General features: G+C 43.1%; 1 protein-coding gene across 1 annotated transcript in view; it reads right to left on the bottom strand.

Moving 5' to 3' along the window:
- The window catches only part of LOC111963742 (metabotropic glutamate receptor 2-like), a 72,513-nt gene extending 46,050 nt beyond the window's left edge, over positions 1-26,463 (bottom strand). The window contains exon 1 of the mRNA XM_023987238.2: positions 25,971-26,463. The gene's annotated coding sequence lies outside the window, so the exon portion shown is untranslated. The remainder of the gene's footprint in view (positions 1-25,970) is intronic.
- Between the last annotated feature and the right edge of the window lie 1,320 nt (positions 26,464-27,783).

Raw genomic sequence — 27,783 nt, 5'->3', positions numbered from 1 at the left:
ACATAAAAATAAATCATTCACTTTCAAATGATAACATATATCCACCCCGGATCCCCTCACGTTTGCGAAGTCAAACGACACCGCTGGTATCTGCTCACACTGCCCTACCCGTGCTTGACCTCTTTCTCCCTCTCTCTCCAGATGAAATCTCGCGTCTCTTGTGACGGCGGCCGCCCAACAACCTGCCGCTTGACCCTATCCCCTCCTCTCTTCTCCCAGACCATTCCGGAGACCTTCTCCCTTACCTCACCTCGCTCATCAACTCATCCTTGACCGCTGCTTACGTCCCTTCCGTCTTCAAGAGAGCGAGAGTTGCCACCCCTTCTGAAAAAACCTACACTCGATCCCTCCGATGTCAACAACTAACAGACCAGTATCCCTTCTCTTTCTCTCCAAAACTCTTGAACGTGCCGTCCTTGGCCAGCTCTCCTGCTATCTCTCTCTAGAATGACCTTCTTGATCCAAATCAGTCAGGTTTCAAGAACTAGTCATTCAACTGAGACTGCTCTTCTCTGGGTCACGGAGCGCTCCGCACTGCTAAAGCTAACTCTCTCTCCTCTGCTCTCATCCTTCTAACGATCGGCTGCCTTTGATACTGTGAACCATCAGATCCTCCTCTCCACCCTCTCTGAGCTGGGCATCTCCGGCGCGGCCCACGCTTGGATTCGTCCTACCTGACAGGTCGCTCCTACAGGTGGCTGGCGAGAATCTGTCTCCGCACCACGTGCTTCCACCACTGGTTGTCCCCCAGGGCTCTGTTCTAGGCCGCTCTCCTATTCTCGCTATACACCAATCACTGGCTCTGTCATATCTCACATGGCTCTCCTATCATTGCTATGCAGACGACACACAATTAATCTTCTCCTTCCCCTCTGATAACCAGTGGTGAATCGCATCTCTGCATTCTGGCAGACATATCAGGTGGATGCGGATCACCACCTCAAGCTGAACCTCGCAAACGAGCTGCTCTCCTCCCGGGAAGGACTGCACCGTTCCAGTGATCTCGCCCATCGGTTGACAACCCATTGTGTCCTCCTCCCAGAGTGCTAAGAACCTTGGCGTGATCCTGACCACCCTGTCTTCTCAACTAACATCAAGCGGGGACCCGTTCCTGTAGGTTCATGTTCTACAACATTCGCAGAATACGACCCTGCCTCACGCAGGAAGCGCGCAGGTCCTAATCCAGGCCTTGTCATCTCCCGTCTGGATTACTGCAACTCGCTGTTGGTGGGCTCCCTGCCTGTGCCATTAAACCCTACAACTCATCCAGAACGCCGCAGCCCGTCGGGTGTCAACTTTCCCAAGTTCTCTCACGTCACCCCGCTCCTCCGCTCTCTCCACTGGCTTCCAGTTGAAGCTCGCATCCGCTACAAGACCATGGTGCTTGCCTACGGAGCTGTGAGGGACGCACCTCCGTACCTTCAGGCTTGATCAGGCCACACCCAAACAAGGGCATTGCTCATCCACCTCTGGCCTGCTCGCCTCCCTACCTCTGAGGAAGTACAGATTCCCGCTCACCCAGTCAAAACTGTTCGCTGCTCTGGCACCCCAATGGTGGAACAAACTCCCTCACGACGCCAGGTCAGCGGAGTCAATCACCACCTTCCGGAGAACCTGAAACCCCACCTCTTTAAGGAATACTAGGATAGGATAAAGTAATCCTTCTAACCCCCCCCTTAAAGAGTTAGACTGCACTATTTGTAAGATGGTTGTTCCACTGGATATCATAAGTGAATGCACCAATTTGTAAGTCGCTCTGGATAAGACGCGTCGCTAAATACTTAAATGTAATGTAAAATGAGTAACAGGAGAGGCGCTCAGAACGCACCCTTGTGGCCCAGTGTTGAGGATCAGCGGTGGAGATGTTGTTACCTACCCTCACCACCTGGGGGCGGCCCGTCAGGAATCCAGGACCCAGTTGCACAGGGCGGCGGTCGAGACCCAGGGTCTCGAGCTTGATGACGATTTTGGAGGGTACTATGGTGTTAAATGCTGAGCTGTAATCGATGAACAGCATTCTCACATAGTATTCCTCTTTGTCCAGACTGGGTTAGGGCAGTGTGCAGTGTGGTTGCGATTGCGTCGTCTGTGGACCTTTGGGTCGGTAAGCAAATTGGAGTGGGTCGTAGGGTGTCCGGAGGGTGGAGGTGATATGGTCCTGACTAGTCTCTCAAAAGCACTTCATGATGACGGAAGTGAGTGCTACGGGGCGGTAAGTCGTTTAGCCAGTTACCTTAGCATTTCTTTGGAACAGAACAATGGTGGCCCTCTTGAAGCATGTGGGAACAGCAGACTTGGATAAGGATTGATTGAATATGTCCGTAACACACCAGCGCAGCTGGTCTGCGCATGCTCTTAGGACGCGGCTGGGAATGCCGTCTGGCCTGCAGCCTTGCGGTGTAAAACACGTTATTAAATGTTTTACTCACTCGGCTGCAGTTGAAGGAGAGCCGCAGGTTGGGTAGCGGGCCGTGTCAGTGACTGTTTGTCCTCAAAGCGGGCAAAAAATTATTAGCCTGTCTGGAGCAAGACATCCTGGTCCGCGACGGGGCTGGTTTTCTTTTTGTAATCCGTGATAGACTGTAACCCTGCCACATACCTCTTGTGTCTAGCTGTTGAATTGCGACTCTATTTTGTCTGTACTGGACTTAGCCTGTTTGATTGCTTGCGAGAGAATAGCTACACTGTTTGTATTCGGTCATTGTTTCCGTCACCTTGCCCTGGTTAAAAGCAAGTGGTTCGCACTTTCAGTTTCACGCGAATGCTGCCGTCAATCCACAGTTTCTGGTTTGGGAATGTTTTAATCGTTGCTGTGGGTACGACATCGTCAATGCACTTCCTAATGAACTCGCTCACCGAATCAGCATATCTCCATGTTGTTGTTGGACGCAATGCGGAACATATTCCAATCCGCGTGATCGAAGCAGTCTTGAAGCGTGGAATCAGATTGGTCGGACCAGCGTTGAACAGACCTGAGCGCGGGAGCTTGTTGTTTTAGTTTCGGTTTGTAGGCTGGAAATCAACAAAATGAGTCAGTGGTCAGCTTTCCGAAAGGAGGGCGGGGGAGGCCTTATATGCGTCGCGGAAGTTAGTATAACAAGATCCAGGGTTTTACCAGCCCTGGTAGACACAATCGATATGCTGATAGAATTTTAGGGAGTTTTTGGTTTTTTAGATTTAGGCCTCGTTGTAAAAATCCCCCCAGCTACGATGATGCAGCCCAGGGTGTTGGTTTCCAGTTTACAAAGAGTTCAGAATAAAGTTCGTTCAGGGCCATCGATGTGTCTGCTTGGGGGGATATATACGGCTGTGTTATGATCGAAGAGAATTCCCTTGGTAGATAATGCGGTCGACATTTGATTGTGAGGAGTTCTAGATCAGGTGTGAACAGAATGACTTGAGTTCCTGTGTGTTGTTATATGATCACACCACGCCGTTAATCATAAGGCATACCCCCCCGCCCCTCTTCTTACCAGAAAGATGTATGTTTCGTCGGCGCGATGCGTGAAGAACCAGCTGGCTGCACCGACTCCTTAGCGTCTCTTGATTAGCCATGTTTCCGTGAAGCAGAGCACGTTGCAACCCTGATGTCTCTCTGGAATGTTACCCCGTGCTCGGATTTCATCAACCTTATTGCAAGAGAGACTGGACATTGGGCGAGTGTATGCTAGGGAGTGGAGCGCGATGTGCCCGCTCCGAAGCCTGACCAGGAGACCGCTACGTTTGCCCCTTTTTCGCGTCGCATAGGGTCCCCGGCTGGGATCAGATCCATTGTATTGGGTGGAAGGCAAAACACTGGATCCGTTTCGGGAAAGTCATATTCCTGGTTATAACGATGGTGAGTTGACGTTAATCGTATATTCAGTAGTTCCTCCCGACTGTATGTAATGAAACCTAAGATTACCTGGGGTACCGATGTAAGAAATAACACATAAAAAAACAAAATACTGCATATTTTCCAAGGAACGCGAAGCGAGGCGGCCATCTCGGTCGGCGCCGGAAGTACTAATATATAGGCCAAGGTCTAGATAAAGTGTATTTTAACCTGGAGTTTTTCTTTATTGTAGGCTAGTACTTTCACAATTTTTTGTTTTGAAATCTTTGGTTGATTAAAGAGATGGGTGGGGCTAAGGCTTAAGAGGGTATAAACAATGCTGAATAGGTGTAGACAAAGAAGAGCTCTCCAGTAGGTGTACCAAAACATTCAAGGGCCATTTTCTCAAAAGTGAGGTTACAAGTTCATTAACTTTCAAAGCATAATTACTTTCCAATTGTTCCTCAACTGCAGTGTATGATATATAATTTGTAGCTCTGATTCTCTACTTTTCTCCAATGTAAAAAACACAATTTCAAATGTTGCTACATAAGACCGAATCGAGGTGGTTGGTCACGTTTCACTCCTCTGCCTGGATTTCCCAGCACCCAAATCTACTGCCCTCTAGACATTTAAATACCTATATTCTCCCATTTTTTCCTAATTCCTAATCTCTTTTTCTCTGTCTTTCTCTCTCTTCCACAGCCACACAGACTCTACCTCGGAGTTTCTCTCCCACCCTTCCTCTTTCTACCATTTTGCGCATAATAAAAAAATAATTATAAATAACAATGCTTCAGTTAAAGTACCACTGGTTCATGTGGTTCCTATTAGCCTGATAGTCTTGTCTGCATCCTAAATGGAACCATATTCCCTATAGTGCACCACTTTTGAACAGGACCCATATGGCTCGTGGCAAAAGAAGTGGACTAGGTAGGGAATATGGTGCCATTTCGGATGCACAACTTGTAATCTGTCAATTATAATGCTCCCTGAATATGTTAAGCCTTCCATGTGTTTGTGCTCTTCATCGAAACATGATAGAAAGTCAAATTCTGGGCAGTCCAATCTATCATCTGTGTGCATGTCACGTGTCACTTGTTGATAGATATCACGTTCCTAAAGTTAGCATTTTCCACCGTGGCAAGTTTATTGACTGTATTTGTAGCAATAGCAGTAGGAAAGGCTTCCGCATAAGACATGAAAAAAAGGGCAGCACATGTTTCATACTAGTGTAGAAAGTGATGTACTGTTAATGTCTCCTCGCCATGAGAGGGCGTAATCACTCTATGGAATACTTGACCTGGGAAAAGGTTATTGGGGTTCATGCATGTTCCCGGGTGGTCTTTTGAACTAGCCTTTGATGTATTACTTGTTCTATGTAAAGCTAGCAGTTGGATATTACATATTAATCATCTAAGTGATAAGCTATTAGGCTCATCTTCATATCCCCACCTTACATAATAGGTGACAGAGTCTGGGGAACAGAACTTTTCAGTTTCTGTTAGGAATTACAGACTTTATATGCTGTTTTGCATGACGGTGCTACTGACCACAGCACTGAACTAGCTAGCATGCAAACTGTGAATGAATGAGCCTCTGCTGTGAAGCTTTCTATTCAAGACCAAGAACTGCGGTTGAAAATTAGCCGGCTGGCTAAAACTGGTAACTTTTACTAAAACGTTGATTAATGTGCACTGTCCCTGTAAAAATACAAATAAATTCAAACTATGCAACCAAACAGACTTACGAAAGGACTATACAATTACAAGTGAGTGGAATAACAAACGGACTAAACAGCTAAAATGTGAGAGGAATTAAATTTGATATCTGATTCAAGATATATCAATAATTCAAGAATGTCAGACTCAAAGGAGGATAGGAGAGGCGAGAGGAAAGGCGAGAGCTTGCTGCTGTTAACAAAGTGATATATTATAAAGTGGATCTGCTCCAACCATTTCATGGTGATGGAAAGGACAAGGAGAGTTTTACTCTAAGGATTTTTGGGGGGGAATTACCTGTCAAAGCTTGTGCTGACACAACAGACAATGATTTAGCCACAATCTTTCCAACCAAACTGGATTTCTCTGCCACAAGCAACTCAATTTTCTATGGGAAAACTATTGGAAAGTTTGATGTATTTGGTGGAAAGCAATACTCTTTTTCAGAGTTAATGCTCACACTCAAGGACGTTCCTTTTGAGTAGTCAAGGGAGGCAGATGAGGTTTTCAAATACTTGAAACAGACCCTCTCAGTGCCACCTATCGTGTCATTCCCTGACTTTTCCCGAGCCCTTCCTCATTCACTGTGATGCATCCAAGATGGCAGTTGGTGCTGTTCTCAGTCAAGTGCAGAATGGCAGAGAATCAGTGATCGCCTATGCTAGTCACATATTCAACCCATCTGAGAGAAACTGGTCCACATATGACAAGGAACTCTACGCTATAGTGTGGTCCATCCGATATTTCATACACTATCTGGGAGGCAATCCGTTCAAGGTCGTAGCTGATCACATACCACACGTGTGCTCAGGATGATCCCACTTGACAATGACCCTACAGGGCGGAGAGTACGATGGGCACTGGAACTCAATGTTTACAAGTACGTGGTCAAACACAGGAAAGGAAGAAACATGCCAATGGCACTGAGTTGTCACGCCGCCCAGCCCGTCTAACATCTCCTCAAAGTCCCCATCACAGTACGCCTCCTCTGTAACATCCAGACTACTGTTGGCCTTTGCTGATGCCAACTCCCAGTTACATCTGGCTTGGGGGAAAAAACAGAAGGAGCAATACAACAAGGGAAATGTTTTCAAACCAGTTGGTGATCTGGTTTTCATGACCGATCCAGCCAAGCTGCACTGCAAACTATCCCTACGTTGGAAGGGCCCATCCAAAACCCTACATCTGTTCGACACAGATGTGTCGGAAAAGGTTATTGGTATTCATGTACGTTCCGAGGTGGTCTTTTGAACTATCCTTTGTATGACTTTTTCTATGTGAAGCTAGCAGTTGGATATTAAATATGAATCTTCTAAGAGAGGTTGTTTGGCTAATCTTTATATTGATGCCTTATACTACAATCTAACATGAAAACTCCATGAGATCTTACAGTAAACTCCATGAGACATAAGATGGGAGACTGGACACACGCAAGGCGTTGGAGATCGGGGAGGAAGTCTGGCCACCCTTCATCTATCCGAGAAGATCCAATCCAGCTATCAAACAGCTTTGCCCCGCTTGAGACAGACCTACCAGCCTCGGGAGTCAGCATGGATCCTGGGTGTATACCAACAGGCCGCCCAGTGGCATCCTCTCCAATGGCCACCACAGTTCAGCAGGTCGCTTACCCATTGGATTCCATCACGACCACCATCAATGTAGGCAGCCCTATAGTGAGAGATTTTGGCCTGCCTATGATCTGTGGACCGACCAAGGTCCACTGTCACCCAGGAGCCCATGTCCATGACATCAACTCCCTTCTGCCCACGGTTGTGGCCAAATACTCCATTGACACCATCATCACTCACGTAGGTTTTAACGACTTTCATTTTAGGCGATCATTTTACGCTAGCACAGGGAAGATAATAATTATCTCTTGCCCCCTCCCATGCTATCAAAGGTGTCCGTAACGTTTCAGCCGACTCTTTGCCGTGAACAAGTACCTGAAGAAACTTTGCAATGACAGGAATCTCTTTCTGTGACAACTTTCATTTGCTGTGGGAGCAACCAGAATGTTTTAAAGGAGCCGGGATTCACCCTAACCGCACATTTTGATTTTGTCCATCCACACCAGACGCGATCAGGACACACAGGTTGAAATATCAAAATCAACTCTGAACCAACTATATTACTTTGGGGACATTAAACAACATTAAACATTCATGGCAATTTAGCTAGCTAGCTTGCTGTTGCTAGATAATTTATCCTCGGACATTAACATTGGCTTGTTATTTTACCTGAAATGCACAAGGACCTCTACTCCGACAATTAAACCACAGATAAAAGGGTAAACCAAGTTAGTTTCTAGTAATCTCTCCTCCTTCAATCTTCTTCTTCTTCTTTGGACTTTATATTGCGGTTGGCAACCAACTTTAAGGTGCATTACCACCACCAACTGGATGGGAGAGTGGACCTCAGTTCACCGTTCAATCACTCACGTGGGTATATGCTCCTAAAAACCAATGAGGAGATGGGAGAGGTGGGACTTGCAGTGCGTCAAGCGTCACAAATAGAACCAAGTTCTATTTTAGCGCCTGGCGACGCAGACGCTCGTTGACGTGTGCGAGCAGTGTGGATGCAATGACTGAATAACATATACAGTTGAAGTGGGAAGTTTACATACTTAGGTTGGAGTCATTAAAACTAATTTTTCAACCTCTCCACAAACGTATTGTTAACAAACTATAGTTTTGGCAAGTCGGTTAGGACATCTACTTTGTGCATGACACAAGTAATTTTTACAACAATTGTGAACAGACAGATTATTTCACTTATAACTCATTGTATCACAATTCCAGTGGGTCAGAAGTTTACATACACTAAGTTGACTGTGCCTTTAAACAGCTTGGAAAATTCCAGAAAATGATGTCATGGCTTTAGAAGCTTCTGATAGGCAATTTGACATAATTTGAGTCAATTGGAGGTGTACCTGTGGATGGATTTTAAGGCCTACCTTCAAACTCAGTGTCTCTTTGCTTGACATCATGGGTAAATCAATAGAAATCATCCAAGACCTCAGAAAAAAAATTGTAGACCTCCACAAGTCTGGTTCATCCTTGGGAGCAATTTCCAAATGCCTGAAGGTACCACGTTCATCTGTACAAACAATAATACTATAATAAATATAAACACCATGGGACCACGCAGCCGTCATACCGCTCAGGAAGGAGACGCATTCTGTCTCCTAGAGATGAACATACTTTGGTGCAAAAAGTGCAAATTAATCCCAGAACAACAGCAAAGGACCTTGTGAAGATGCTGGAGGAAACAGGTACAAAAGTATGTGTATCCACAGTGAAACGAGTCCTATATTGACATAACCTGAAAGGCCGCTCAGCAAGGAAGAAGCCACTGCTCCAAAACCACCATAAAAAAGGCAGACTATGGTTTGCAACTGCACATGGGGACAAAGATCATACTTTTTGGAGAAATGTCCTCTGGTCTGATGAAACAGAAATATAACTTTTTGGCCATAATGACCATCGTTTTGGAGGAAAAAGGGGGATGCTTGCAAGCCGAAGAACACCATCCCAACCGTGAAGCACGGGGGTGGCAGCATCATGTTGTGGGGGTGCTTTGCTGCAGAAGGGACTGGTGCACTTCAAAAAATAGATGGCATCATGAGGTAGGAAAATGATGTGGATATATTGAAGCAACATCTCAAGACATCAGTCAGGAAGTTAAACCTTGGTCGCAAATGGGTCTTCCAAATGGACAATGACCCCAAGCATACTTCCAAAGTTGTGGCAAAATGACTTAAGGACAACAAAGTCAAGGTATTGGAGTGGCCATCACAAAGCCCTGACTTCAATCCTGTAGAACATTTGCTGGCAGAACTGAAAAATGTGTGTGAGCAAGGAGGCCTACAAACCTGACTCAGTTACACCAGCTCTGTCAGGAGAAATGGACCAAGATTCACCCAACTTATTGTGGGAAGCTTGTGGAAGGCTACCCGAAACGTTTGACCCAAGTTTACCAATTTAAAGGCAGTGCTACCAAATACTAACTGAGTGTATGTAAACTTCTGACCCACTGGGAATGTGATTAAATAAATAAAAGCTGAAATAAATCATTCTCTCTACTATTATTCTGACATTTCACATTCTTAAAATAAAGTGGTGATCCTAACTGACCCAAGACAGGGAATTTTCCTATGATTAAATGTCAAGAATTGTGAAAAACTGAGTTTAAATGTATTTGGCTAAGGTGTATGTAAACTTCCGACTTCAACTGTATGTGTAAATGTATTTTGCAACGCTTGTGCACGTAACGCGAGAGGTGTCGTCAGCATGTAAGCAACACAGAACTTGGAAAGCATAAGCAACTCCTGTTGAAATGGCACTACGGTTGTTGTGAGTAACCTAATTTATGTTACTTTAACTCCACCTTCTGGTGAGTTTATACAAACTGTCATCTTCTACCATTCTGTTAGACTGGAGACTGTCAGAAGACGTGTTTATAACGTTAATCATTTGGTTGTTATTCCATTGGTTACCTCGAGGCAGATTCCCCAGGGGCAGAGTGTCCCACAGTCATTGAATATAGGGCCTTTAAATATTAGAGCAATCACTAGTAAAAGCTTTCTCGTGAATGACCTCATTACTGAGCTCAAAGTTGATTGCATGTTTCTCACTGAAACATGGCTGTCATCAGACTGTTGTTCCTCTCTTATTGAAGACTCCCCCTGGACTACAGCTTTTCATACTCTCTCAGAAAATGGAAAAAGGGTGGGCGGGCAATCTCTATTTTTACTAATACTCTCAGCTGTAAGGATATTTCGTTTGGCGACTTTTGGTCTTTTGAGCATCATGCTATACTGTTTAAATGTCAGCATCCAATGCTGGACATAACCTTGTATAGGCCACCAAAGTCCTGCCCCACTTTATTTAATGATTTATCTGAATTATGTCCTTGAGAACTATGATAAAATCATTGTGTTGGGCGATTTTAATATTCATGCTGAGAAAGAGACTGACTAAAAGGCCGTATGAATCTTTTGAGCTCTATGGACTTTCCCCAACATGCTACTGGGCCCACTCATAACCGCAGCCATACTCTGGACCTGTTAATTACCAAGGGGCTTTCTATTGACATATCCTCTATTGTTGATGTTGCTTTATCTGATCACCACTGTGTATTTTTTACTACCTTGTTGCCCATAGCACAGGGTAATACTGAACACATTATTAAGAAACACTATCCTACCTCTGAAGTTGCTACAGATTTTATTGAATGTATGAACAATTCTCCACCACCTATTCAGCCTTCCTCTTGTGATGATTTAGTTGATAACTTTAATAGAAAATGAAGGGCAACCATTGATGCCATAGCTCCATTGAAGTTGAAAAAGGCCACATCACCCTTGGATGAGTAAGGAAATTAATCAATTAAAGAGAAATTGCAGAAAGGCAGAGCGGAAGTTGAGAAAGTCAAAGTTGCAGGTCCGTTATGATATTCTGAGAGAGCAACTTGGCATATATAAAAAGGCAATTAGAAATGCCAGACGGGCTCATTTTTCTAACTTGATCACTATTAATCAGAATAATTTGAGAGTGGTCTTCTCGACCATTGATGGCCTGATAAATACTACCCCGTCAAACCTATTTGAACTTCCCTCCACATCTAAATGTGATGACTTTGCGGCATATTTAGGAGATAAGATAATCAACATTAGGCTGGGTATCAGTCAAGCAAAACCTGATGAGAAGTGTGATGATTTGTTCCCTAGCCTACCACGCAAAGGCACTACGGAGTTATTTTACCTGGTTGACACAGACATGCTCAGGAAAGTGATATTACAACTTAAGACTTCTACCGGCCTTCTAGATCCTAACCCCACCACCTTCTTCAAAAACAGTTTTTAATAGCATATCTGAAGAAGGCAGCCTTAGTTAAAGTGGGAGATTATCTTAGAGCCAACCGAGATGCCAAACAGCTCTCTGTCCTTGTACTCTTGGATTTAAGTGCTGCATTCGACACTGTTGACCATGATGACCTTCTGGACAGACTGGAGAGGTGGATTAGTTACAAGGGGTAACATATATAAACTGAACAGTACCGGACCCAAAATCAAACCTTGTGGAACGCCACATGTGATATGTATTTTCTCTGAGTTATGTTCACCGTATACGGTGACAGAGAACTCTTGACTGAATAAATAGGTCCTAAACCAATTTAGATCTGAACAGCATTATCAGAAAGCACAGCATGGATTTTGACTGCTACACAGACGATACATAACTTTATATTTATGTGTCACCAGAGAATTTTTGGAATCAATTATTAGACTGTATTAGTGATTTAAATACTTGGTTGGCTTACAACTTCCTCCAACTATATCAAAACAAGACCAAGGTACTTTTTGTTGGTGCCAAAGCACAGAGCGCAAATCTGGCCGCACATATTAATTAATGGGCAATAAAGATAAAACACCAGGTAAAAAACCTAGGTGTGAGTTTTAGATTCAGAACAAAATTTTGAACACATTAGGAATGTGACCAAAATAGTTTTTTTTACCACCTGAGGAACATTGCCAAAGTGCGCAGTTTCTCTCTCAGGCTAGGACAGAGAGACTCATCCATGCTTTTATTACAAGCAGGCTTGACTACTGTAATGCTCTCCTCTGTTCTACCCAAGAAAGCCATTGGTCAACTGCAAAACATACAGAATGCTGCAGCACGGGTACCAAGATTCTTCTATTGGTTTTAAACCAATCCACGATTGTGCACACCAATACATGTCAGACATGCTTTTAAGTTATGTTTTTTTTATATTTTTTTTATTTAACCTTTATTTAACCAGGTAGGCAAATTGAGAACACGTTCTCATTTACAATTGCGACCTGGCCAAGATAAAGTAAAGCAGTTCGACACATACAACAACACATAGTTACACATGGAGTAAAACAAACATATAGTCAATAATACAGTGAAAAAAAATAAGTCTATATACAATGTGAGCAAGTGAGGTGAGATAAGGGAGGTGAAGGCAAACAAATATATGTATAAATAATAAAATATAAAAAGGCCATGGAGGCGAAGTGAATACAACACAGCAAGTAAAATAAAAACTAAAAAACACTGGAATGGTTGGTTTGCAGTGGAAGAAAGCGCAAAGTAGAGACAGAAATAATGGGGTGCAAAGGAGCAAAATAAATAATAAATAAATACAGTAGGTAAAGAGGTAGTTGTTTGGGCTAAATTATAGATGGGCTATGTACAGGTGCAGTAATCTATGAGCTGCTCTGACAGCTGGTGCTTAAAGCTAGTGAGGGAGATAAGTGTTTCCAGTTTCAGAGATTTTTGTAGTTCGTTCCAGTCATTGGCAGCAGAGAACTGGAAGGAGAGGCGTCCAAAGGAAGATTGGTTTTGGGGGTGACTAGAGAGATATACCTGCTGAGCGCGTGCTACAGGTAGGTGCTGCTATGGTGACCACGAGCTGAGATAAGGGGGACTTTACCTAGCAGGGTCTTGTAGATGACCTGAACCAGTGGGTTTGGCGACGAGTATGAAGCGAGGGCCAGCCAACGAGAGTGTACAGGTCGCAGTGGTGGGTAGTATATGGGGCTTTGGTGACAAAACGGATGGCACTGTGATAGACTGCATCCAATTTATTGAGTAGGGTTTTGGAGGCTATTTTGTAAATGACATCACCGAAGTCGAGGATTGGTAGGATGGTCAGTTTTACAAGGGTATGTTTGGCAGCATGAGTAAAGGATGCTTTGTTGCGGAATAGGAAGCCAATCTAGATTTGACTTTGGATTGGAGATGTTTGATGTGAGTCTGGAAGGAGAGTTTACAGTCTAACCAGACACCTAGGTATTTGTAGTTGTCCACATTTCTAAGTCAGAGCCGTCCAGAGTAGTGATGTTGGACAGGCGGGCAGGTGCAGGCAGCGATCGTTGAAGAGCATGCATTAGTTTTACTTGTATTTAGAGGCAATTGGAGGCCACGGAAGGAGAGTTGTATGGCATTGAAGCTCGCCTGGAGGGTTGTTAACACAGTGTCAAAAGAAGGGCCAGAAGTATACAGAATAGTGTCGTCTGCGTAGAGGTGGATCAGAGAATACCAGCAGCAAGAGCGACATCATTGATGTATACAGAGAAGAGAGTCGGTCCAGAATAGACCCTGTGGCACCCCCATAGAGACTGCCAGAGGCCCGGACAACAGACCCTCCGATTTACACACTGAACTCGATCAAGGAAGTAGTTGGTGAACCAGGCGAGGCAATCATTAGAGAAACCAAGGCTGTCGAGTCTGCCGATGAGGATGTGGTGATTGACAGAGTCAAAAGCCTTGGCCAGGTCAATGAATACGGCTGCACAGTATTGTTTCCTATCGATGGCGGTTAAGATATCGTTTATGACCTTGAGCGTGGCTGAGGTGCACCCATGACCAGCTCTGAAACCAGATTGCATAGCGGGAGAGGTATGGTGGGATTCGAAATGGTCGGTAATCTGTTTGTTGACTTGGCTTTCGAAGACCTTAGAAAGGCAGGGTAGGATAGATATAGGTCTGTAGCTTTAGGGTCAAGAGTGTCCCCCCCTTTGAAGAGGGGGATAACCGCAGCTGCTTTCCAATCTTTGGGAATCTCAGACGACACGAAAGGAGAGTTGAAAGGCTAGTAATAGGGGTGGCCACAATTTCAGCAGATAGTTTTAGAAGAAAGGGTCCAAATCTAGCCCGGCTGATTTGTAAGGTCCAGATTTTGCAGCTCTTTTAGAACATCAGCTGACTGTATTTGGGAGAAAGAGAAATGGGGAAGGCTTGGGCGAGTAGCAGAGGGAGGGCAGTGCGTGTGTCCGGGTAGGGGTAGCCAGTGGAAAGCATGGCCAGCCGTAGAAAAATGCTTATTGAAATTCTCAATTATAGTGGTTTGTCGGTGGTACAGTGTTTCCTATCTTCAGAGCGGTTGGAAGCTGGGAGGCGGTGTTTCTTATTCTCCATGGACTTTACGGTGTCCCAGAACTTTTTTGAATTTGTGTTGCAGGAAGCAAATTTCTGCTTGAAAAAGCTAGCCTTGGCTGTTCTAACTGCCTGTGTATATTGGTTTCTGGCTTCCCTGAAAAGTTGCATATCACGGGGGCTGTTCGATGCTAATGCAGAACGCCATAGGATGTTTTTCTGTTGGTTAAGGGCAGTCAGGTCAGGAGAGAACCAAGGGCTATATCTGTTCCTGGTTCTAAATTTCTTGAATGGGGCATGCTTATTCAAGATAGTGAGGAAGGCATTTAAAAAAAATGTCCAGGCATCCTCTACTGACGGGATGAGATCAATATCCTTCCAGGATACCCCGGCCAGGTCGATTAGAAAGGCCTGCTCGCTGAAGTGTTTCAGGGAGCGTTTGACAGTGATGAGTGGAGGTCGTTTGACCGCTGACCCATTACGGATGCAGGCAATGAGGCAGTGATCGCTGAGATCTTGGTTGAAAACAGCAGAGGTGTATTTGGAGGGCAAGTTTGTTAGGATGATATCTATGAGGGTACCCGTGTTTACGGAATTGGGGTGGTACCTGGTAGGTTCATGATTTGTGTGAGATTGAGGGCATCAAGCTTAGATTGTAGGGTGGCTGGGGTGTTGAGCATGTTCAAATTTAGGTCGCCTAGCAGCACGAGCTCTGAAGATAGATGGGGGGCAATCAGTTCACATATAGTGTCCAGAGCACAGCTGGGGGCAGAGGGTGGTCTATAGCAGGCGGCAACGGTGAGAGACTTGTTTTTAGAGAGGTGGATTTTTAAAAGTAGAAGTTCAAATTGTTTGGGAACAGACCTGGATAGTAAAACAGAACTCTGCAGGCCATCTTTGCAGTAGATTGCAACACCGCCCCCTTTGGCCGTTCTATCTTGTCTGAAAATCTTGTAATTGGGGATGAAAATGTCTGAATTTTTGGTGGTCTTTCTAAGCCAGGATTCAGACACGGCTAAAACATCCGGGTTGGCAGAGTGTGCTAAAGCAGTGAACAAAACAAACTTAGGGAGGAGGCTTCTAATGTTAACATGCATGAAGCCAAGGCTATTACGGTTACAGAAGTCATCAAAAGAGAGCGCCTGGGGAATAGGAGTGGAGCTAGGTACTGCAGGGCCTGGATTCACCTCTACATCACCAGAGGAACAGAGGAGGAGTAGGATAAGGGTACGGCTAAAAGCTATGAGAATTGGTCGTCTAGAGCTACTAGAGCAGAGAGTAAAAGGAAGTTTCAGGGGGCGATAAAATAGCTTAAWGGAATAATGTACAGACAAAGGTATGGTAGGATGTGAATACAGTGGAGGTAAACCTAGGTATTGAGTGATGATGAGAGAGATATTGTCTCTAGAAACATCATTGAAACCAGGTGATGTCATCGCATATGTGGGTGGTGGAACTGAGAGGTTGGATATGGTATAGTGAGCAGGGCTCGAGTCTCTATAGTGAAATAAGCCAATAAACACTAACCAGAACAACAATGGACAAGGCATATTTACATTAAGGAGAGGCATGCTTAATCGAGTGATCAATAAGGGTCCAGTGAGTAGAGGTTGGTTGGGGTCACGGCGATCCAGACAGTAGGCCGGGTAGAGGCTATCGGTAGCAAGATAGCATAGGATGGAYGTCTAATTGTAGATACCTCGTGCGTTTCCGTCGGTAGGTTAGTGGGGTTCCGTGTGGTAGAGGGGATCAATCCAAATTGGCAAAATAGATATAGTGGCCCAAGAAAAAAAATAAAAATAATAATAATAATAATAATAATTGTCCGATATACTTATTCAGATAGCAGCCGATAAGACAGCTAACGATTAGCGGGCCCCAGATGAGCGTTCAGGTAACGTCGGGACGGGGGTGCCAGTTGGATAACTCCCTCGGGCAGATAACGTCGGCAGTCAGTCGTGAAGGCTCGGTGGGGCTCCGTATCTGCAGCAACAACAACAACAACAACAAAAAAAAACGGGTCCGGATAGGTGACTGTAGCCCAGGAATGGCTGATGGAGCTCCTCAGCTAGCTCCGGAATAAATTACGTTTGCTCCGGGATCGACGTAAGCCAATAGACACACGGTTTGCAGCTAGCTAGCGTGCAAATAAGCTAGCTAGCTAGCTAGCCTGCGGCTGAAATCCGGTGATGAAGTAGAAGGAAAAAAAAATCTGGTGATGTGGTAGTGAAAAAGCAGTCCTATATGCTCTGGGTTGATATCGCGCTTGCAGACTGGCAGGTATTGGCCCGAGCTGAAGCTGGCTGGTGTCCGAGTTAAGGGTGAAGACCGCAGCAGTGGCTAACTGACTACTAGCTAGTAGCTAGTTATCTGGCTAGCTTCTGATTGGGGTTACGGTTCTGGCTAGCTGGCTAGCTTCTGATTGGGGTTACGGTTCTAAAGTATAAAAGAAATAGCAGATCCGTACCACATTGGGTGAGGCGGAATATATATTCAGTTCCTAAATGGAAAGTGAAATTAAAATATATACGAAATGCATACGAAAAAAAAAACGAGGACTATTTACACGGGACAAGACAAACACACGTCCGACTGCTACGCCATCTTGGAATCAATATGTACACAGTAGGTCCCTCAGGTCGTCTGTCACTGGCCTTTTAACTATCCCAAAACCTAGGATCAAGAGGCATGAAGAGGCATTCTTTAGTTATTATGCCCTCATCCTCTGGAATAGCCTGCCAGAGAACCTGAGGGGGGCCAAAACTGTGGCCATATTTAAAAGAGATCTTAAAATTAATATCTTTATCTTTTCTTAGGGTGCTTTTAAGTCGTTCAGTTTTTGTCATATTTTTTTTTTTAAATCTTATGTTTGTTGTGTTGTAAATATTTCTGCTTTTATTTTCATCGTTTTTTTACACATTTTTTCCTATGAAGCACATTTTGTTGCGTTCCATGTCTGAAATGTGCTGTATAAATAAAGCTTGATTTGATGGTTTGATACGATACATTTAATCTTATGACACATTTGACTTCTCTGAAACGTGAAACACCCACTTGCACCCACTCACATACTGTACATCTACAGTATATACATACGTCCTCTGTTTTCACTTGACTGACTTCACAGTACATAACCAGCACAAGCACATGGGTACATAACACATTTATTGAGTGAATATACTGCATCATGTGTTGCCCTCTGCTTCTGTCGAGTGCGTCCAGCACTTGACACGAGTTGTTCTAACTAATTGCATCACTGGGAGATTAAGAATATAAACAGTGAACACTGACTTGTGGAGAAAGAAAGTTACAACAGAGATAAAGGGCTCTATTTTTGGATGGCGCTAAGGAAGCACAAGTGTCAAATTCACGTTTGTTTTCTATTTCGTCATGTAAAAACTGTCTCACTGGTATTCTCCAGTCATAACACGAGGTTTGTCAATTTACCTGTCTAACATCAGGTCGCTTGAACTGCGGAGGAGGGGTGGCAATATTTGAGGTGTGTCCTTAAAAACAAGTGCAAAAGTGACCATTTCATGCAGTGCTAATGGGAAGTTTCAAGACCCACAAAAAGTGGGTTTTAAGGCTATAACCTTTTTCTATGCTAAAATATATATATTTTTTGACCTTCAAGAAATGGTTCTATTTACAGTAGCACCAAAAAAGGGTTCCGCTATGGTTACAAGCTAAAGAACCCCTATTTGGTACTATTAAGCAGATTTTTTGGTGTGTGTACTGGGAGCTAGTTCAGTGAAGAACCATCTCCAAGGACTGCATGCAAGGAGAAACAGTGTGGAAAACCACAGTGGGATCACTTTTTGAATGAAAGGTAGAAGTGAATGAATATTGTATCAAAGAGCTCTGTCCTTGGACAGTGGTTTTATCATACTTCGTTATTCGCTATTCTAATCGAAGACAAATCCATAATGAAAAAGCTAATCAAATATTTACGGTGTAGCATCATGGAGTGTGAACCATACCACCACCATACCATACGAGAAGTATAATCAGAGATATTCTCACTCTTGGAAGGGCTCTCTTCTTTGCTAACTGGGGTTGCCATGGAAACATGGTGGGCAAAAAAAAGAGGATGGTGGTGGGTGGGCAGGGAGGGGTAGTGGGCAGTATGACAAGAGTTTTGCTCATATAAATTCGTATCATGTTGAGGTCATATATCAGGTATATTAGGGTTGAAAATATTTGTTTGACTGGAGAGAGAGAGAGAGAGAGATAGAGAGAGAGAGCTGCATGGGTTTGTCAAACAAAGCAATGGGGTTCTTTGTAATGAATGGCAAAATACAGTGCATTCAGACAGTATTCAGACCCCTTCCCTTTTTCCACATTTTGTTACGTTACAGCTATATTCTAAAATGGATGAAGTATTTTTTCTCCTCCTCATAAATCTACAGTATATAATACCCCCATAATGACGAAGCGAAAACAGAAATACCTTATTTACATAAGTATTCAGACCCTTTGCTATGAAACTCGAAATTGAGCTCAGGTGCATCCTGTTTCAATTAATCATCCTTGAGATGTTTCTACAACTTGATTGGAGTCCACCTGTGGTAAATTCAATTGATTGGATATAATTTGGAAAGGCACACACCTGTCTATATAAGATTCCACAGTTTACAGTGCATGTCAGAGCAAAAACTAGGCAATGAGGTCGAAAGGAATTGTCTGTAGAGCTCCGAGACAGGATTTTGTTGAGGCACAGATCTGGGGAAGGGTACAACAGTCGCCTCCATCATTCTTAAATGGAAGAAGTTTGGAACCACCAAGAGGCGACCAAGAACCTGATGGTCACTCTGAGTTCCAGAGTTCATCTGTGGAGATGGGAGAACCTTCCAGAAGGACAACCATCTCTGCAGCACTCCACCAATCAGGCCTTAATGGTAGAGTGGCCAGACGGAAGCCACTCCTCAGTAAAAGGCATATGACAGCCCGCTTGGAGTTTGCCAAAAGACACCTAAAGGACTCTCTCTGGTCTAATGAAACCAAGATTGAAGTCTTTGGCTTGAATGCCAAATGTCACATATGGAGAAAACCTGGCACTATACCTACCGTGAAACATGGTGGTGGCAGCATCATGCTGTGGGGATGTTTTTCTGCGGCAGGGGCTGGGAAACTAGTCAGGGGATCAAGGGAAAAATGAATGGAGCAAAGTACAGAGAGCTCCTTGATGAAAACCTGCTCCAGAGCGCTCAGGAACTCAGACTGGGGCAAAGGTTCACCTTCCAACAGGACAACAACCCTAAGCACACAGCCATGACAACACAGGAGTTGCTTCAGGACAAGTCTCTGAATGTCCTTGAGTGGCCCAGCCAGAGTCCGGGCTTGAACCCGATCGAACATCTCTGGAGAGACCTGGAAATAGCAGTGCAGCGATGCTCCCCATCCAACCTGACAGATCTTGAGAGGATCTGCAGACAAGAATGGGAGAAACTCCCCAAATATAGGTGCGCCAAGCTTGTATGCTGATTTCAAAGCTGATTGCCAACAAAAACTTTATTCATTCACTTATTCGGTCTTTGTCTCACGTCTCTCCCAAAGATGATCTATGCCTGAGCGAACTGGCTGTGTTCCGACAGGCCGCCCCCCTCTTGCCTTGTGAATGACGATATTACTGGTTAAAGAGACAGCACACATTTTTATAAAATAGGCTATTTGTATGCAAATGTACAATAAGGAAGGGAAACAGATTGTTTGTTATCTGTAGCCCCATGGAATCAGCCAAAACAAGCTCAATAACTCAATGCAGGCACACACACTCCTACTGAATGTGCGTTCACCTGTATTGTGGATAGGCCTAGGCTTCATCTTGATTTAGCCAGTATATCAATAGAGATTTTGAATTCAAATAAATGATTACCATTATGTTGTTATGTAGATTGGTAAATACAAAGTAAAATTGATTCTATGATTGTATAATTGATTCAATAATGCATACATGGCATCTGAAACATGTTGAGGTAAAGAAATTGTAATGTAATGAACTCAAAAGATGCCCAGCGATTGAACAGAGCAGTAGCTGAGCTTAACTGTCAAGTGCCTTTGGCTAATATGCCTTCTTTTTTTTTGCAGTGATATTGTTTTGTTATTGAGTATCGTAACGGAATCGAGTATTTTGATACTATACCTGGTATCGGTATCGAAGTAAAAAATTCTGGCATCGTGAAAACACTACTTAAAAAAAAAAAAAGTTTCACAATCGACATTCAATTTCAAACTATGATTGGTCATCTGAGAACTTTGTTAAGGAAAGCTGAGGTAATCAGTCCCATTAGCTGCTGGACACACCACCTCATCACTGATGGTAGATAGTAGCTATAGCTGTTAGTTGAAGGTGTGGCCTGGGTTTTCAATCAACCATCTCACTCATACTGTACATGCTGTTGCAAAACTGGTTGAAAATACATAATTTCAACCAGTTTTGCCGTTGCTAAAAGGATACGGCCAGATGTTGATAATCTTTGCCAAGCTCTGGTAGTGGACATATAGAGGAGTTCATGTAATACTATTTGTCAAGATAAATGTCTTAATCTTAAACGTTTTCTACCTACAGGTACCTTATCGCAGTAAACTGGTCAATGTTAAACATACACAAAGTTTTTTCAAAAAGTTAGTACAGAAGGAATGTGCACACCTACATCTCTCCGCACCCATGACTATAGTTAGTAATAACTTGTGGTCATAGTATGCCACCTATAGCATGTTCTGTCACTCTTCCTGTGGGTGGGCCCCTGGTGAGAAAGAGGCTAGTCAGTTCAGTCTTCAGTCTGGCCAAAAACGTTGGTCTGTGTGATTTGGTTCACTCGGCTCTCAGCAGCGTGACATACATCATCACTTTGTACACCAGGAGTGTTCGTATAGCCTCTCCCCCCTGGTGCGTGCGTGTGTGATAGTGTTCAGGGGGATATTGTTCAGTCACACCCCAGCAACAGACAAGGAAGCAAATGAGCAGGAACAAGTGCAATGATTGCTGCTGAATCTGCCATCTCTACAGAAACTCAACCCCTACATTACTGTAGACCATATGGTGCCTTGATGAAACCGCTTCTCTCCCTCCAAGAGAAAAACAACTGAAACTGCCTGTGCACCATTTGCAAGACAGTGATCCACTCTCAATAAAAATAGTGTGAGGAGAACACTTATAACGGCAAAAACTTCATAAACAACCAAATATTCTGTCCAAATCAACTGTCCATATTATTCTACAAGGTAACTGAGTTAACTATTTTACAATGCTACATTTTCTTCTACCTTCTATTCTGTTTTATAGCTGTTTAGACCTGTCAAGGCAAAACCCAGAACTTTTGTTTGGTGTAGTTTAGTGGAGCAGGTGTTTAGCATGGCTATGATTGGTATGGTGAGATCATGAAGCATACAAATATGCCAGCCATATCCTTCTTCCTGTCTCATAGCGTGTGTACCAATAGTATCTCCTTTCTCTCGAACTGTGTACTTGTTCAGTTCCCTTTATGGATTTGAAAGGATATGACTGGTATATGGAAACTTCCTCTAGCCCATGCCTACACCAATCCGTGCTTTACAATTTGTGGGGAGTAGTGAACGAGTGCACACTTCAAGAGGAAGGAGAACTTGTTGGGACTGAGCCACAGTCTGTTGTTGTAAAGCCTTCCAACAGGAGCTACTGGGTACAGGTGAACCAAAACTGTTTAATTGATGTTAGCAATTGAATCCTCCCACTCGACTGTCCCTTGTACCAGGTGGGCTTGGTAGGGACTCTCCATTTGCAGAGCCTGAGTTTAATGGACGAATCGGGGCCAACCAAGAAGACCAAGAAGGGGGCCAACAGGAACTAGGCCAAGGTATGGTCTAAGGACTGACTGTCATAGTCGCCCCAAAAAATCCTAAAGATATAGAACACGGACACAATGGCATCACCACATACATTTAATTAGGCTTAGTTATACAACGTTTTGATCCAAGAGTGGATCTTAGGCTGGTGATAGCAAATACAGTCCGACTACAAGTTCCCCAGATGTGTGTTGAAGAGATATAGGGATACACAAGCTTGAAGTATGGGAGGTAGGTAGATATCAAATGATATCTCTGGCAAAATTAGGAAAACATTTCCCACTTAGTAGAGCTCATAATACTTTCCCCTTAAACAGGAGACAGCAAATAACCAAGGGGACCAAGAGTCATTTGGAGCTGCTACTACAACTCTTGCTCATCCTCCTCTTAGTTCTGAGGAATTTTCTATCAGGCCATGGTCACATCATTAAATTTGTCTCGTGGCGGAATCGACCGTCACGATAGCACTTGGCAGCCAAGAGAGCTGCTCCCTCCCTACGCAGCTGTCTCTGCACAATTATTCCCAGTGAAACAGGGGTTCAAAAAGAGAAGACAGTGTGCATAATTGCTCCACTTTGAACCCTCAGCTCGCTAGCTAACACACACATACAGTACCAAATCCACACCAGCCTCCCATCACGTGCGTTGAAAAGCTGTAGGTCTCTCCAACGCAGATCACTCTAGCAGCATACAGTACAGTAGTCAACCGCCTCCAATACAATGTGCCTCTCTCCCTTGGATCCAAATAACGGACATTTCTCAAATTATTGAGTGACTAAGTACAAATGTTGCTTTGAGCAGCACATGTTTCAACCAAGCACAGGTCCTTAAGATCCATTGGTACGGTACAGTTCACTGGCTTTTACTGTACAAAGACTCCTGATTGAAGCTTCTGTTTGCATCAACTGTGGGCAGCAGACACTTGTGAATATATTGATGTAGAAGAGTCTAGAATAGGTTCTACTGAGCTAGACTTTCAGATCAAATAGTTTGCAGTTAGTTCTCTTGGTAAGTGGTGCATGATGGCACCTTCATATGGACAGTAATGTTGTTAGTTGGTAGATGTCCCCATGCTGTGTTAAGTGGCACCCTGATCAGGTGGTGAGATGTCAGACAGCACAGCCAGTGACCCTCCCTAACAGACCTGAACACCATCACACAACACATGGTGGAGCCAGAAGGAGCCTATGCCCTGTTTGCCCTCAGACAGAGAACCCAGCTGCTCAAGGCACTGCTCAAATACAGCCTCCATAGATTAAACATGTCTGATTGTGTCTATCATAACATTGGCATTATAATGGGTATCACCATTGGTATGAGTATGAATGGCTGGTGTGAATATAATGAGTATTATATAATGTCATTGTTATAAGTATGATTGATGCTCAGTCTGTAATATTTAAAATAATGGCTTTGGTTTTTCTTCTCGAAAATATTCTGTTTCATGTTTTGGGTTACCAGGCACGATTAACTTGTTTTAACATTTCAATAAATAAACAATTAAATAATGCTTCCTAAGATGGATATAAATATTTAACACATAACACATAAGTAGCAATGACTTACACCCTAAGGCAACACTAACAGTAGACACCTTGTGTTGATGAATGGGAATAACACCTGTAATCATAAAGGGATAACACGTCTTATTCTAGACAGATATACCTAAAGGTGGTATCTATTTGTGACTCTGAAATAATCATGATTTAGATTAACCCATGTGATATAGCACCTTTCCCGCTTTTCTATCACTCCAAGTCACTATTGTGTTTCAGTGATCCATTTCATCTCTCAGTTTAAACACACGGACACACACACACCACAACATGCTGGTCAATTCCCTTTCTCCTCACTTGAACCAAAAATGTTAACTTCAAGACCTTCCCCCGGCACTCATCTCTGCGTTGCTATGGAATATTCATCAGTACAGCGTGAGAATGCCCAAGACTCAATGGGCTTCAAAATGACCTCAAAATGTTCCATAGCTGAATCTAACTCTGATAGGTACTTCAGATTTCAAGTAGTTCTCACAGGGGGACATTCAGAAGGCCAACTGGTGTTCTTTTGTGATGTATTGAAAAAGTGCACTCAGTAAACGGAAGCCTATTCAAACTAGAAAGTTTGACTGAATAGCCATTGTATGCTACAATATAGAGCATTAGTGACTGAGTGTCAAATTCTCACAGGAGGGTTTTGGGCTCAATCCCCCAAAAAGTCATCCAACTACGATCTACTTTTTGTGGGGTGATAAGAGGCTTTTGACTCCTTTCTACATGAGATGAATGGGGTTATTGGTCCTGTAAAGTGAGCAGAGAAACAACACACAATGGGTGTGACTTCAAAACAGGAAGGAAGGTGGTTTTGATGGTGTTTCATGAAGAAGGATAGAGCTTAATTAGATGAATCTCTATTCCCAGTTAAATGTGTTAGCCTATAGAGGAACTGCGTCTGTTTCTGGTCCTGTATGGCTCAGTTGGTAGAGCACGGCACTTGCAATGCCAGGATTGTGGGTTTGAATCCTTGTGCCACATATATGCAGTGGTGTAAAGTCCTTTAAGTAAAAATAATATTTAAAGCATTACTTAAGTCGTTTTTGGGGGTATCTGTACTTTAATTTACTATTTATATTTGTGACAACTTTTACTTCACAACGCAGAATTAACAATGAGGACAGCCTGTAGTAGCCTATGCTATAGGTAGAGAGGACAGACAAAATCCAAGTTGCCTCAGTACCTGTTCACCACATAACGTGATCTAAAAATACATTAATATAGCGCCTGGTAGGGCCTACTGTAGGCTACGCTATATGCTGCTATGGTCAGCTTTAAATCTTAGGACAGATCTCTGATGTCTCATGGAGGATGGTCATGCTTGCTTGGCACAGGCAGTTTTTTGATGTGTTGATTGATTAGAATATTTCACTTTTCGCAGGCTAGCACCTGCATCTCCAGCTCTGCACTGTCAATAAAATCTATCCTTTCCCCGCTCTTAAGACCAAGTTATCATCGTGACTTTTAAATCGGCTATTGCTCCTGTAAATCGCTCTGGATAAGAGCCTTTTCTAAATGACTAAGATGTGAAATATAATGCAAATATTCCTAATAAAATTCCTATATTGCCTACCAGTGAGCAATACATAGGATATCATTTAGGATATCATTTAGTAATATACAAGGTATGATCTAGGAATAGTTCATTTTAAAACATAGTCAGTACTGTGTCACATTCTTCTTGACCTGTCAAACTTTGCTTTAGATTGATAATGTGCAGAACAATAGAGCATAGACTACATATGAAGTGGGAGTGGTGAGAACTTGTGCATGTGCTTATAAACAGTTGATTCAAGATTATATTTATTTGTAATCATAATACGCCTACTCTTCCAGCATTTATTATAGCCTGCTATTGTATGCAATAGATCTTCTAAATTCAACATATTTTTTCAAATGGAAAATAATCTATTTGTAGGCTATTTCCATAAACTGCATAATTTAGCCATATAGCATGGACGGCTACAATGTTAAAACCTACATCGATATGGAGGTAAAATTGTATTGTACAGTTGCTATAGACCTGTAGGAAAGGCACTATTAAACCATGTGAATAACGCTTTAGCTAATGCTATATGGATACACAAGTATTTCTGATAAAACTGGCATGCTGTGACAGTGAGTAGCCCAGCCTAAAACAGCAGAGTTAATTTCTTACCTGGTTGCATTGTTAAAGTCGGGAAGTGAGGAGACGTCGCGCGTCGGTCTCCCAGGTGGAGCAGGTGTGAACTGTCCTTGGTTCTGAAATCTAGATCAGATTGGCAGGAGTGGGAAATTCCTCGACATTCTTGACCACATAGTTGTGCTCGAAATTCCAAGGCGCTGAGTGTAGGATATAGTTGGCTATTATGACTTTAAACGGACACACTGACCAGAGTAGATAGTCAAGTATAAAGTTATGTAATTCAAAATGCTCCTAAATGTATCGATCTGCAAGCGCTCTTCAAAACCAGATTGAATGGACTGTAAAATATTCTGAACGTTAGAGTTAATTCTCATTAGTCAATTTAAACATCACGTGCCATTTAATAATGCGATTATAACATACTTGCTTCATGTATTTCCAATTAAATGCCTTCAATGGCAGAGAGAGAGAGCGCGATAGAGATATCCTTCTCTGTACGCGAGTTCATCAGGTCAACTTCGAAACAGACGCAACCCCTGACTGATATGCTCTGTTGTCTCGCGCGCAAATTGCTTGCTGTGTAGCAGTTGTTTTTGGAATCTAGCCTGCACTGGGTGATTGTTATGCACAAATTACTATTTGAAATTTGACATAATAATCTACTTGTCTTGGATCTATACAACTGTAAATATTAATTGATGTCCTTTATGGAATACCTTTCCAATAAAAAAAGATCTAGGCATATTCGCCTTTCAGGAAATCCGATATCCACCAAATGCCTTTGATGGTCTTTACTGATGGCTACTCTTGTAACGTTACACTGTTAATAACCCAAATGCATTCTTGGCAGGAACTTTATTTCAATTGCTCAATTTAATTTCCCCATCAAGCTACAGAGACATATCAAGCTATGTAAACTCACATTATTTCAAGAATCTTGCCTGGCTTGGTTACTATGTAGACTGGACTTCCATTCCCATTTGGTTATGGGACTGTAGACTGGGACTGCTGCCTTCTGTTAGTGTGGAGAAGTTCGGTTGGCTGTGTTTAAGGAGTGCCTGTCCAGTGCACTGACATAGGCTACCAACTACTATCAGGGCCCCCTTCCCCCCTCTGCTTGTGCTCTACCATCTTCCTATCTACATTTAGTGGATTAAATAACAGGAGGAGTCACCATGCATAGGAACGATAGCCTACACTGTAATGGAAAACTGTAATTTACCTGGTAATTTTAGATATTATCAAGATAAACCTTTAACCTTTATTTAACCTTTTTTTAACCAAATGATGATGCATTTGGTGAAAATTGCTGTATTTCTAGTGGTACTGTAATTCCACACCACAGAGTACAGTGCCGTACCATATCTTTGGAGCACCAACAACATTTTGACTACTAGTGGGTGCATGGTAATATTGTTTCTGTCTCATTAACATATTTTGAGGTGTGCCTTGTAAGAGGCTATATTTGTTGCACCCGTGAGCAGTACCAACTTAACTCGTATGTCGTTATAGTGCCCAATCAATTTAGAATGTACAGTATAGGGGACAGATTAGAGTGGCAGCAAGTCTTAAACCTTAAATGATTTAATATTTTGCGATGTCTGTTTTGCCCTGTAGTTGCTGCCAGTTTGTAAGCTTTTGTTAAGATCTCAAGAAGTGCAAGTGATGTAAAACACCAAATATTCATATGCTGTAATGTGTAAACACTTTATCCAACAGCCAACCTGCTTGCATCAATCCCTTGTAATTGCAGTAAAATAGCCGACTGTGAAATACAAACTCCTCCCCTCAATGAATTCATCCATTCATTCATCCATTCATTCATTCATCCATTCATTCCGATTAT

This window comes from Salvelinus sp. IW2-2015, linkage group LG1 (genome assembly GCF_002910315.2).
Source record: "Salvelinus sp. IW2-2015 linkage group LG1, ASM291031v2, whole genome shotgun sequence".
In the NCBI taxonomy this organism is placed as follows: Eukaryota; Metazoa; Chordata; class Actinopteri; order Salmoniformes; family Salmonidae; genus Salvelinus; species Salvelinus sp. IW2-2015.
The sequence above is the reverse complement of the archived record's forward strand: the minus strand, read 5'-3'. Positions and strand labels throughout refer to the sequence as shown.